General features: G+C 44.6%; 1 pseudogene; it reads right to left on the bottom strand.

Annotated features, from left to right (window-relative positions):
• Positions 1 to 2,098: 2,098 nt before the first annotated feature.
• On the bottom strand, positions 2,099 to 2,771 carry LOC138142151 (anaphase-promoting complex subunit 15 pseudogene; annotated as a pseudogene).
• Between the last annotated feature and the right edge of the window lie 7,785 nt (positions 2,772 to 10,556).

Genomic DNA, 10,556 nt, shown 5'->3' with positions numbered 1-10,556 from the left:
TTAGGTTCTTGGTATTAGGGGGGACTTGGAGAAATCCAGGATTCAGCTACTTTGAAGCTGGCATTATGGGGACTTCAGGAAATGGCTCAGAGCCTGGCTGGGCAGAGGCCACTGTCCCATAGGGCCTCTTGTCAACACCATCAAGCCTGAGTTCTAGTGGAGGTGACTGGCCCCTGCCTCTGCTCCAGGGGTGATGGTCTCCTTCACTGGCCCTCTTCTTGTCCCAGGTTGGGCCCATTTCACAGATGACACACTCCAGAGGGTCAGCATGTGTGAACTCCAAAGCAAAGAGAGCCCAATATCCAGGGCAAGACAGGGATATGGAGGGAGGGCCCAGGTCCTCTGTGCTGGGCCCATGAAAGATAGGAAGTCTTTGTCCCTGCAACCATCCACCCATTTCCTTCTTGGGAGAGAGGGTGGGAATGGCAGGAATCTGAAAATGGCAACCAAGGCTGCAGATCAATCCAAGTGTCTGTGTTGTTGTTTTTTTTTTTAATTTTTTGGACTCTTTCCTGTGAGGACCATGGAGTAGGATCCAGGAGGCTGAATATTCTTTTCTCAAGAGGGGTTGGAGAGGATTCGGGGGTTATAATCAGCCATATTGGGGACAGCAGGCATGGGGGAAGAAGGCCCTGGTCAAAGTCTGTTCAGGTTATATAGGTGCAGTCCAAAGATATCAGCCTGGACTGGAGCCAGGACTCCTGCCCTGTATCTGAAGAGTCACTTTAGGTTCTTGGTGTTAGGGGGGACTTGGAGAAATCCAGGATTCAGCTACTTTGAAGCTGGCATCATGGGGACTTCAGGAGATGGCTCAGAGCCTGGCTGGGCAGAGGCCACTGTCCCGTAGGGCCTCTTGTCAACATCATCAAGCCTGAGTTCTAGTGGAGGTGACTGGCCCCTGCCTCTGCTCCAGGGGTGATGGTCTCCTTCACTGACCATTCCTCTTGTCCCAGGCTGGGCCCATTTCACAGATGACACACTCATATCAGCAGGCATCTGGAAAGGGTCAGTCAGTGAAGAAGGCCCTGGTCAAAGGCCCTCAGGAAAGGAGGTTGCCCCAGGCTAGGTTCCATTCACTTCTCCTGGATGCTTCCAGTTACTTTTTTTCTCTAGTGAAATTGGGGGGTGAGGCACAGTCTAGCATTATGTACTTTGAAACTGCCATCATGGGGACATGAGGGGACAGTTCAGGTTCCAGCTGGGCAGCAGCTGTTGTCCTGTAGGGTCTGGTGCCAACACCACCAATTCTGAGCTCTAAGTTGAGGTGGTGGAGAGCTTTGTCTCTGGCCCAGGGCCTGTGGCCTAGTCCACTGGCCCTCCTTTTGTCACAGTCTGGACCCATTCCAGACATTACACGCTCCACGTTGGGGTGCTGATGCTGCCCGGGAGCCTCCCATTCTGTCCACAGCCTTACTTGAGACGAGGGGGCAGCCCTCAGCTTAGTCCATGTCTACTGGCGGAGACCCAGCGGGGAGTCTGGAGGACGGTGGTTGGGCCAGCTGGCTCTGGCTCTGGACCAGGACTGCTGGGGAGGGGGGGTGGGAAGGGGCCCTCTCCCCTCCCCCCAAGCTGCTGCCTCGAGGAGAGCACACACAGGAATGCCTCAAAAAATTTTTAAAACAAATGTTAAAAATTGCTTTTTATGCATAATTGGGAAAAATAAAGATATTATTCAAGAAATTAAAAAATAAAATAAACATGGGTATTCTCCCAGGGTCTGTCCTGAGTCCCCTTCTCTTGTTATTGGGTACCTTAACAATTTCATCAACTCCCCTAAATTCAATTATAATCTCCATGTGAAATGTTTCCAGATCTATATATTTAGGTCTAATGTCTCTCCTGAACTCTAGCCCCCAACCCAACAGCCTTTTGGACATCTCAAACTAGATGTTCCACAGGCATCTCAAGCTCAACATATCAAAACAGAATTCATTATTTTTTCCCAAAACTCACCTCTCCTGAACTTCCCTGTCATTGTAAAGAGCTTCCTCCCAGTTACCCAAGTTTGTAACCTTCGGTGTTCTTTCTACCTTCACATCTCTCATATATATTTCCTCTTCATTCACACAGCCACCCTCATTCCTCCAGTTCTAGATCATTTTTTTTTTAAAGAAAGACACCCTGTGTCTTTATTAAAGGGATTAGGAGGTGGGGGGTGGGAAGGGAATGGAGGAGGGCCAGCAGCTTGGCCAAGTAGCTCCCTTTGGGCTTCAGTGGGTAACTGCCCTGTACCCAAGAGGCCCAGAGAGAGAAGACAGTTCTGGGGTCCAGTCTGCAGCACTGTCCTGACAGCCCCAGCTAGATCATCCACTGGTCCTGGTCTTGCTCAGCACCTTCCATATCCACCTCATTGATCTCCCCATTGTCAGGAGACTCATTATAATCATTCATCTCATCCATGTCCGGCATGTCCTCATCATCTTCTGAGTCTTCCTCACTGTCCTCATCATCCTCATCATCCTCTTCTTCCTCATCATCATAGTGCTCTGAATGTTGTCTCTCTTGGCAATACTCTGGAGCCAGGCCTGATGCTGCTGTTCTTGCTGCTGTAGCTCGTTTTTATCCACACAGGGTCGATCCAGGTTAAACCACAAGGACTCAGTGACACGTGGAAGTAGTGAGGGGAACAGGGTAGACATGGCTCCAAGCCAGGAAGTGGTAGCCAGTGGCGACCCGGAAGTACTCACTCAGTAGAACGTTGCACCAGAACCTGACAGAGATTCGCTCCTTGCTCAAGCGAAACCCCGCCACAATCCTCTAGATCATTTTAATAGCCTCCTTATTGGTCTTGGTATTAAGTCTCTCCCTAGTCCATTTCAATGAAGGAGTCATCTCATTCCTCCAGACAGGAATGAGGGAAAAGAGGCAGTAGGACTGACTCGGCCCTTTAAAAACTGTAAAACAAAACAAAAAAGTCTTCACTTCCAGCCTTCTCTCAGCATGTGGTCACCATAACCAGAATGAGTTACAGAATGTACAGGAATGTCCTGCAGTCTCTCCAATGAACCTCCCTTGCTGAGGAATCTTGATTCTTCCAGAAGCCATCTCCCTAGCACGCTCCATATGGAGATGCCATTTGAGTAAGCTGACTGGATATATACTTCCATTAGGCTTTTAATTCCCTTAAGGATCAGTAAATTTGTTTTGATTCTGGCTATTCTCCTCCCAGTTACTATCCTCCTTAACTCCTCCCTCCCTCTTTCTCTACTTGTTTCCTTCTCTTATAGAATATGTACCATGGCTTGTGTAAAAGAGTGAGGCCCCAAAAAATATGTCTTTAAAGAATAGCTACCCAGATCAATCCCTCTACCCCCAGCCAACACAATCCATACCTACAGATTATCCCTGAACATATAGAGTACTCTCTGGCCTCACTCTCCCAAAGCTAGGCTGACTACATCTACCCCTTAGAACCAGGGGTACCCCTCAGGGTTTGGGGTATCAGCTCTTCTCTACTGATATGAACTCAAGGCCCCATTCTGAGTGTATTCTTGCAATAGTTAACCACCAGTAATTAGCACCCCAGCTCTATTTAACCAATTAACATGTCACCTTTTTTTTTTTAAGCAATCAGGGTTAAGTAACTTGCTCAAGGTTACACGGCCAGTTACTTCTGGGTGTGGTGCTAAGTATCTGAGCCCGGATTTGAACCCCAGGTCATCCTGACACTGGAGCTGGTGCTCTTACTCGCTGAGCAACATCAGTCACCTTTTGCAAAGGAATATTTACTTCAAAAATATAGGAAGAAATACAAGCATTTCCCTCCTATACTGTGGAGGTATATCCTCCCCTATACCAACTTGTTTTCTGGGAAGAGTTAGTTCAAACTTAACTTGGTTTCTACATAGTATTGATCCCACCAAGTTTACATCCAAATATGGTATTGCTACTGGGTGAGCCCTTATTTCAGCTACTGTTGGTTAGGTACCAAAGTTTACTCCTTACTCCTCAAAGCTGGACCAGCTGACTACAAATCCCATTAAGGACTCAACTTACAAGCATCAAGCAAAGAACTCAAGACCTCTATTCCTGGGCCATATGTCTGCTCTGGATGAGGAGGACCCAAGAGCTCTTCCCTTACAGCATTGTCTCTCTTCTTTCACCAGAATGCCATCAAACTGGAAGAAGTCAACCAAAAAGAGCAGAGAAGACAGCGCAGGCCTTTTGAATGCACCCCACTTCAGGTTATAAAGACAAAGCTGATTAAAAAGCATCCTAGTCAGCACATGGTTAGGGATGAGAATCAGTTATGATTCAAGTCTCCCCAAGGTACTTCCATTACAAGTCATAACAATTCTACCAAAATTAGGCTCTCCAGGAGAATTACATTATTGCTACTGTCATGTAAATATAAAGTAGAATCTAAGTGAATTTGTACAGTTACATTAGAATCAATTAGATGGTTTATTTGTATTCACAGCCAGATGTGATCCGGAGGGTATGGACAGATATACACACACTATTTCAGTCAAACAGACTTGTATGTTTCTACCTTGGCCCCTATTGTCCTATGGAGTAGCATTCTGGGTGGTAACCCAGATAAGCAGTGGGATATGCCCTCTAGTTAAAGGTACAGAGCTATTAAGGATTTGGATTTATATAGGGTTTTCAACAAAGGACCTGCCATCATAGTTGTCACATGATGAGATAAGAGGGTCAAGGAACATGGACCAGTAACAAAAGGGGTGGGTATGCTCTAAAAATTAACCAGGAAGGCCTACTTCAAATGAGGAACAAGGAATTATAACTGTGCCACATCAGAAAACTTGCTGTATAGTTTAAACCTCAATTGTACCAGAAGAGGCAAGGAGATAAGCCTATGAGACTTCTCAGGCTATTCAGGTATTCTTTACATGCCAGACCCCCCTTTATAATTCCATTTCTCACCCCCTTGGGTCCCTCATATTTATCCTTTCCGTTGCCACAGCTGTGATAGTCCTCTAACTTTCTTTCCTAACTCCTTTCTCTCCTTATGATATCCTCAGTCCTCCAGTGGCTTCCTCCTGTAGGGCTCTCAAATCCCTCAGTTGCTACACTTTTTCTATAACTCATGCTCTAATCCTCTCCCCTGCCCAGTAACAGTATGGTATGTGGTATAAGCAACATTTCCTAAAGTTTCTGCCATTTAGATTAGGCAAGTTTTCCTGGAAATCAATGAAATTATTTTGCTTTTTCTCTCTCTTCCCCTTCCATTAGTTTTTCTTATGATACTTTGTTGCTAGTACAACATTGCCTTTAACCATGCTTTCTGAAGACAGCACCAAGGAGATTGTCAGCCACATTCTCCTCCTTCCAATTCTGTGAGGACAGGTGAAGGTAAAAGTAAATTAGGTCAGGTGAATGAGAGCACGAGGACTTCTCTCTTAGAAAGCACCAGAGAAAATCTCTGTCTCTGTAATAGGCACCTCAGGTCACCTCCCAGCAGTACTTTCAAGGTTGTCCCAAGTCCCACATCACAGACTCTATGGCTAGACCCTAAGCCCTAAATCCAGCCAAGGGGAAACTAACTATCTCTTGATCAGAATTCAGCCCCTGAAGTTTGCAGAATCCTACATCTCACTTTTCTTACAATGGCAACCTGCCTCTACTTGGATATGTCCTCTATAAATCCCTTCAGCCTCAATGTCAGGGCAAAACTGGGGGAGGAGGAGGTCAAGGAAGAGGATGCTGGGAAATTTCTACTTGAACCAGCAGACATCCTAATCTCCTTGGAGATAGCATGTAGTTTCAGTTTGGCCATGATAGGATATCTCTTCCATTAGCTTTTATTATACTACTTTAATACTAGTCTATTTTCACAGGTTCTCTTCCTTCGCTCACCCTCGCCCCCGCTTTCCATTTACCTGCCCTCTCCCAAGTTCCTTGAACTTATTTATATAATAGGGCATGCACAAAGCTGTCTTGACTACTTTAGCAGACCATATGTATTAGCTCAGTGCGTGGGTGCTTTGGGGATGATGAAACTCCTTGTTGTATCCAGCTGGCCATGAGTGACTCAGCACTGAAAAACTCAGGCACTGGAGGGATGACAAAGCAATACCCATGCTGGTTGCTAATTTAGGAAGGGTCTCAGTAGAGACTTTAAAAAAAGAGACCATAATCCTGCCCCTGTCTCTTTTTCCTTTGACTCCCAGTGTGGGAAGAAACGCTTCTATAGAGATAGAAGGGGGCTGCCCCCTACCTAGCTCTGTTGCATGGCAACCACTCTCTTAGTTGCTGAAAGAGGTGCTTGGCTAGATGAGTTAAGCCTAGACCTTGGAGCTCCTGGCTGCGTTTTATGCTTTGTGTTTTCTTTCCTGAGAGCAGGCAGCCAAACAGCAACCCTAATTTGGATGCGTTTTGTCTTGTAAACTATCTTGTAAGTTCAAGAGGTTTGGGAGATCCTGGGTTCTCAGTTGGAATTAACTAGTGGGAAGAAAAATGTAATAGCTTCACAGCTAGAATTTATATACTGCTTGAAGAATTGCAAAACACTTTACAAATACTATCTCATTTGACTCTTAGCAGCAAAACTGGGAGATAGGGGCTATTATTGTCCCCATTTCATAGATGAGGAAACTGAAGCAGACAGAGGCTGTGACTTGGTCACACAGCTAGTAAGTGTCTAATGCCAAGTTCAAGGTCAAGTTTTCCTGACTTCAGAGGGCTAGCACCATATTCACTTCACCACCTAGCTGCTTCAGAGTTTCTGTACCTGACAGTTGCCACCAACAGGGGAAAGAGCTCAAACTCTGACTAGCAAGATAACATGGACCTGGAAGGAGTTGTTTGGACAGTACTATAACAGCAAGCACCCTAGCATACCCAGGAGGGCTGCTAGCACAGGTTCTTTGATCTTCTTTTCTAAAGAAAAGCCATTCAAAAGAGATTAACAATCTTACTTTAATCAAACATAAATATCATTCACTTAATTCAGGGGAAAAAGTCAGCACCCTGAACTTCACAAAATACAAACAGAAATTACAAGCAGACAAAAAATACAGACAGAGAAAATAACACAATTCAACAGACCAAAAGACAGGGCTTCTAGCTGTCTGATCATTACATACATACAGTGTTAGCTCCCAGAGAGAGAAGCACTAACATCTGGGTTTTCAAGGGGGGGGGGGGCTGGGGGGGGAGGGAGGTGCTCAACAACTGCTACCCAGAGTCTCATCTGGTCAAATCACACAACTCTTCCATAAGTGAGTCCCAAAGCAAAACCCATTTGCACTGCCTGTAATTGTCAGATCAGTGTATATGACCTTCTTCATCCTTCCCAAATTGTCATAGAGCGGAATTCCCACAGTTGGTTCTTCTTGCTCCAAAAAGAAGAATTTTGGTCTTATTATTTCTACACAGCACACTCCTGACCAATTCACTGGTAAGTGAGTATAAGTTGTAAATCCACATAACTGGACAATAGCAATTTCTTTGGTTAGCTTTAAGTTTTCCAATACTTCTTTAATTATTTCCCCATGTATCAGTTCTCTTCTGTTACTAATCATGAACCCCCTTTCCATCCAGACCTTCCCAAGGATGTGAACCACACTATATGCATATTTAGCCTATGTATACAGTTCCTTCTTTATCTCTTAGAAGTTTCAGACCTTGATTTAAGGCAAAAATTTCACAGATCTGAGCTGACCAGGAAGCTGGCAGCTTTCCCATCTGCCTCATTGATCCGTCCATTCCATCAATGATTGCATAAGGATTCTGTCTCTTTCCTTCTACCACCCTGGATGATCCATTGATGAATAGGTGCTCCCCAGCTTGAAGGGGACTACCTCCTAAATCAGGCCTGACTTTGGTTTGGTAGCAGATGATGTCCAAACAATCATGTTCCACCCTTGATCATGTCCTCCCTTTCTCTGATAGAAAAGAGGTCAGATTCACATGAGAGTCTATTGTCAGTACAAGATCATCCTTTTCAATTAAAATGGCTCCGTATTTTAAGATGCTAGAATCTGTTAACCATCTGCTTGCCTTTTGTTTCAAAATATTACTAGCCTGAGGGGAGTGGAAACTATTAGTGCTCCCCCAAATGTTAGTTTCCTATTTTACCTGCCAGAAAGGCAGTTGCTACAACTGCTTGTTCCCATTCAGGCCACCCCTGAGAAACCAGATCTAACACTTTTGACAGGGAGGCCACTGGTCTTCTCGTTCCTCCCCAGGTCTGTGCTAAAAACCCCCATTGACACAACTATTTCTGCTGTCACAGATAGGTAAAAAGGTTTGTCAAGTGAAGGTAGAGCTAATACATGAGCCTCGGTCAAAGACTATTTCAGGTTCCTAATTAATTGTAATTGCTCCTCTGTCCATCCACTTGTCTCCAATTCCTCCTCTAATAATTTAAAATATAATGGCTTAGTCTTTTGGGTGTAGGAATCTATCCAAAGTCAACAATATCCAATCATTCCCAAAAACTTTCTAAGTTCCTTCTTGGTTTTTGGAACAGGGATTTCAGTAATTCCCTTAATTCTCTCAGGGTCTATCTTTCTTTTCCCTTCACTAATCAAGTGTCCTAAATTGTAATTTAGTCTTAGATACTCATAATTCCTGTGACCCCAAGAAATTTAACCATTAGACAGTGGCCTTGGCCACTTGTTCTCTTTTCTGACCTGACATGGGCAAGTCATCTACATATTGCAGTAGAGTGGTCCCATAGAGGATCTGGAAGTCTTCTAATGCCTGTTCTAAAACCTGCCCAAATAAGTTGGGGGACTCTGTGAAGCCCTGAGGTAAAACAGTCCACTGGAATTGTTGCTTCCTCCCTGTGAGAGGATTTTCCCACTCAAAGGCAGAGTTCCCTGCTTTCCTGGGATAGGGGAAAAGCCCAGAAAGCATCCTTAAGGTCTACTGCACTAAACCACTTGTCTTCATAAGAGATCTTTCCCATCAGGGTGTTAGGGTTTGGAACTACAGGATGTCTAGTGGACACAATTCTGTTCACACCCCTAAGGTCCTACACCAATCTGTAAAACCCATCAGGCTTCCTCACAGGTAATATGGGAGTGTTATATGGAGACATACATTATTCTAGTAATCCATCTCTAACCAGCCCATCAATAATGAGTTGCAACCCCTTTCTTCCCTCACTAGGTATCAGGCATTGCTTAACCCAAGTTACTTCCCCTTCTTGATTAAGATTTATCTTGTGGGTGTTATTCTCAATCTGCCCCTATTCCCTTCTCTTACCCATACCAATTCTTCTATTTCTTTCTCATCCTCAGTAAGTATGGTCATTTTCGCCTTGATCCCTTGATTGTATGTTTCAGTTTGTAAATTTAATTGAACTATTAGATCCCTTCCTAATAAATTATTCCCTGCTTCTGGAATGTATAAGAATTAAATATATGTACCCCCCTTTTCTCCTTGGACCCAAGTCACTTCAAAAATTGGCACCCAAAACCTCCTCTCCTTTTACCTCTGACCTTCTTAATTTTTGTCCTGAGAACTGCATGTCTTTGGGTTTGAAGTTAAGAGAAGATCATACAGCCCTAGTATCCACCAGGAATACTGCTTTCTCCTCTCTAGGCCCCATCTTTAAATTTTTTTTTTTAAGCAATTGGGGTTAAGTAACTTGGTCAAAGTTACACGGCCAGGTGTTTCTGGGTGGGTGCTAAGTGTCTGAGCCCAGATTCGATCCCCAGGTTATCCCAACACTGGGTGCTCTTACTTGCTGTGCTACCTGGCCACCCCTTAAATTTTTTTTTTTTGCTTTTTTGGAGGGCGAGGTTAGGTGACTTGCCCAAGGTCACACGGCCAGTTTTTTTTTTGTGTTAGGTGTCTGAGGCTGGACTTGAACCCAGACTCCAGGGCTGGTGCTCTATTCACTGCGCCACCTAGCGGCACTATAGCCTCCCATCTTTAAATTTATCAAGGGCTCCGGTTGGGTTCCTTGTTTCAAGAACTCCTGACTCCCCTATTCTTCTTCGAATGTCATCAAGGGGACTATTTTCTCCTCCCTTCTTAGTTCAGGACATTCTCTTTTGAAATGGCCCCGTTTTTTGTATTTTTTTTTTTTACAGAAATAACACTCAGCATGGTGAGAGGAGTTCGATGTAAAATTATGCCTACTCTGCCCTCTCCTCACAGTCCTGGCCTGAAAGGGGGTCTTGCAAGGCTTTCACCTCCTTTCATTACCTCCTGCACCATTGCAACCATGAGTTTGGCTTTCTGTTTCTGTCTCTCCTCCCTCCTCACAAACACTTCTTGTGCTTCACTTAGGAGTTCTTTCAGGGGCCTCTGACTCTACCTCTCCATTTTCTGTATCTTTTTCTGAATATCAAATCCACTCTTAGTTACAAAATGAACTTTTAGGAGACTTGCTCCTTCATCGGAGTCAGTCTATACCCGAATACCTCCTCATTTGGTCCCTTAGCCTCAGTGAAAAGCCTGACAGCTTCTCATCCTTCTCCTGATGTACATCAAATGCTTTAGAGACTTTGGTGCAGTCACTCTAATTACTTGAATTATCAGGTCCCCAAAGTCTCTCATCTGGGATCTATCCTGCTCATTACTGTTATCTCACCAAGGGTATTTTCTTTCAGCAGACAGTACTCCTGGGCTGGAGG

The sequence above is a fragment of the Petaurus breviceps genome, unplaced genomic scaffold (genome assembly GCF_028583685.1).
Source record: "Petaurus breviceps papuanus isolate PSGF00001 unplaced genomic scaffold, PetGlider_PUasm1.0 90537, whole genome shotgun sequence".
NCBI lineage: Eukaryota > Metazoa > Chordata > Mammalia > Diprotodontia > Petauridae > Petaurus > Petaurus breviceps.
This window is presented reverse-complemented; position numbering and strand designations above follow the sequence as displayed.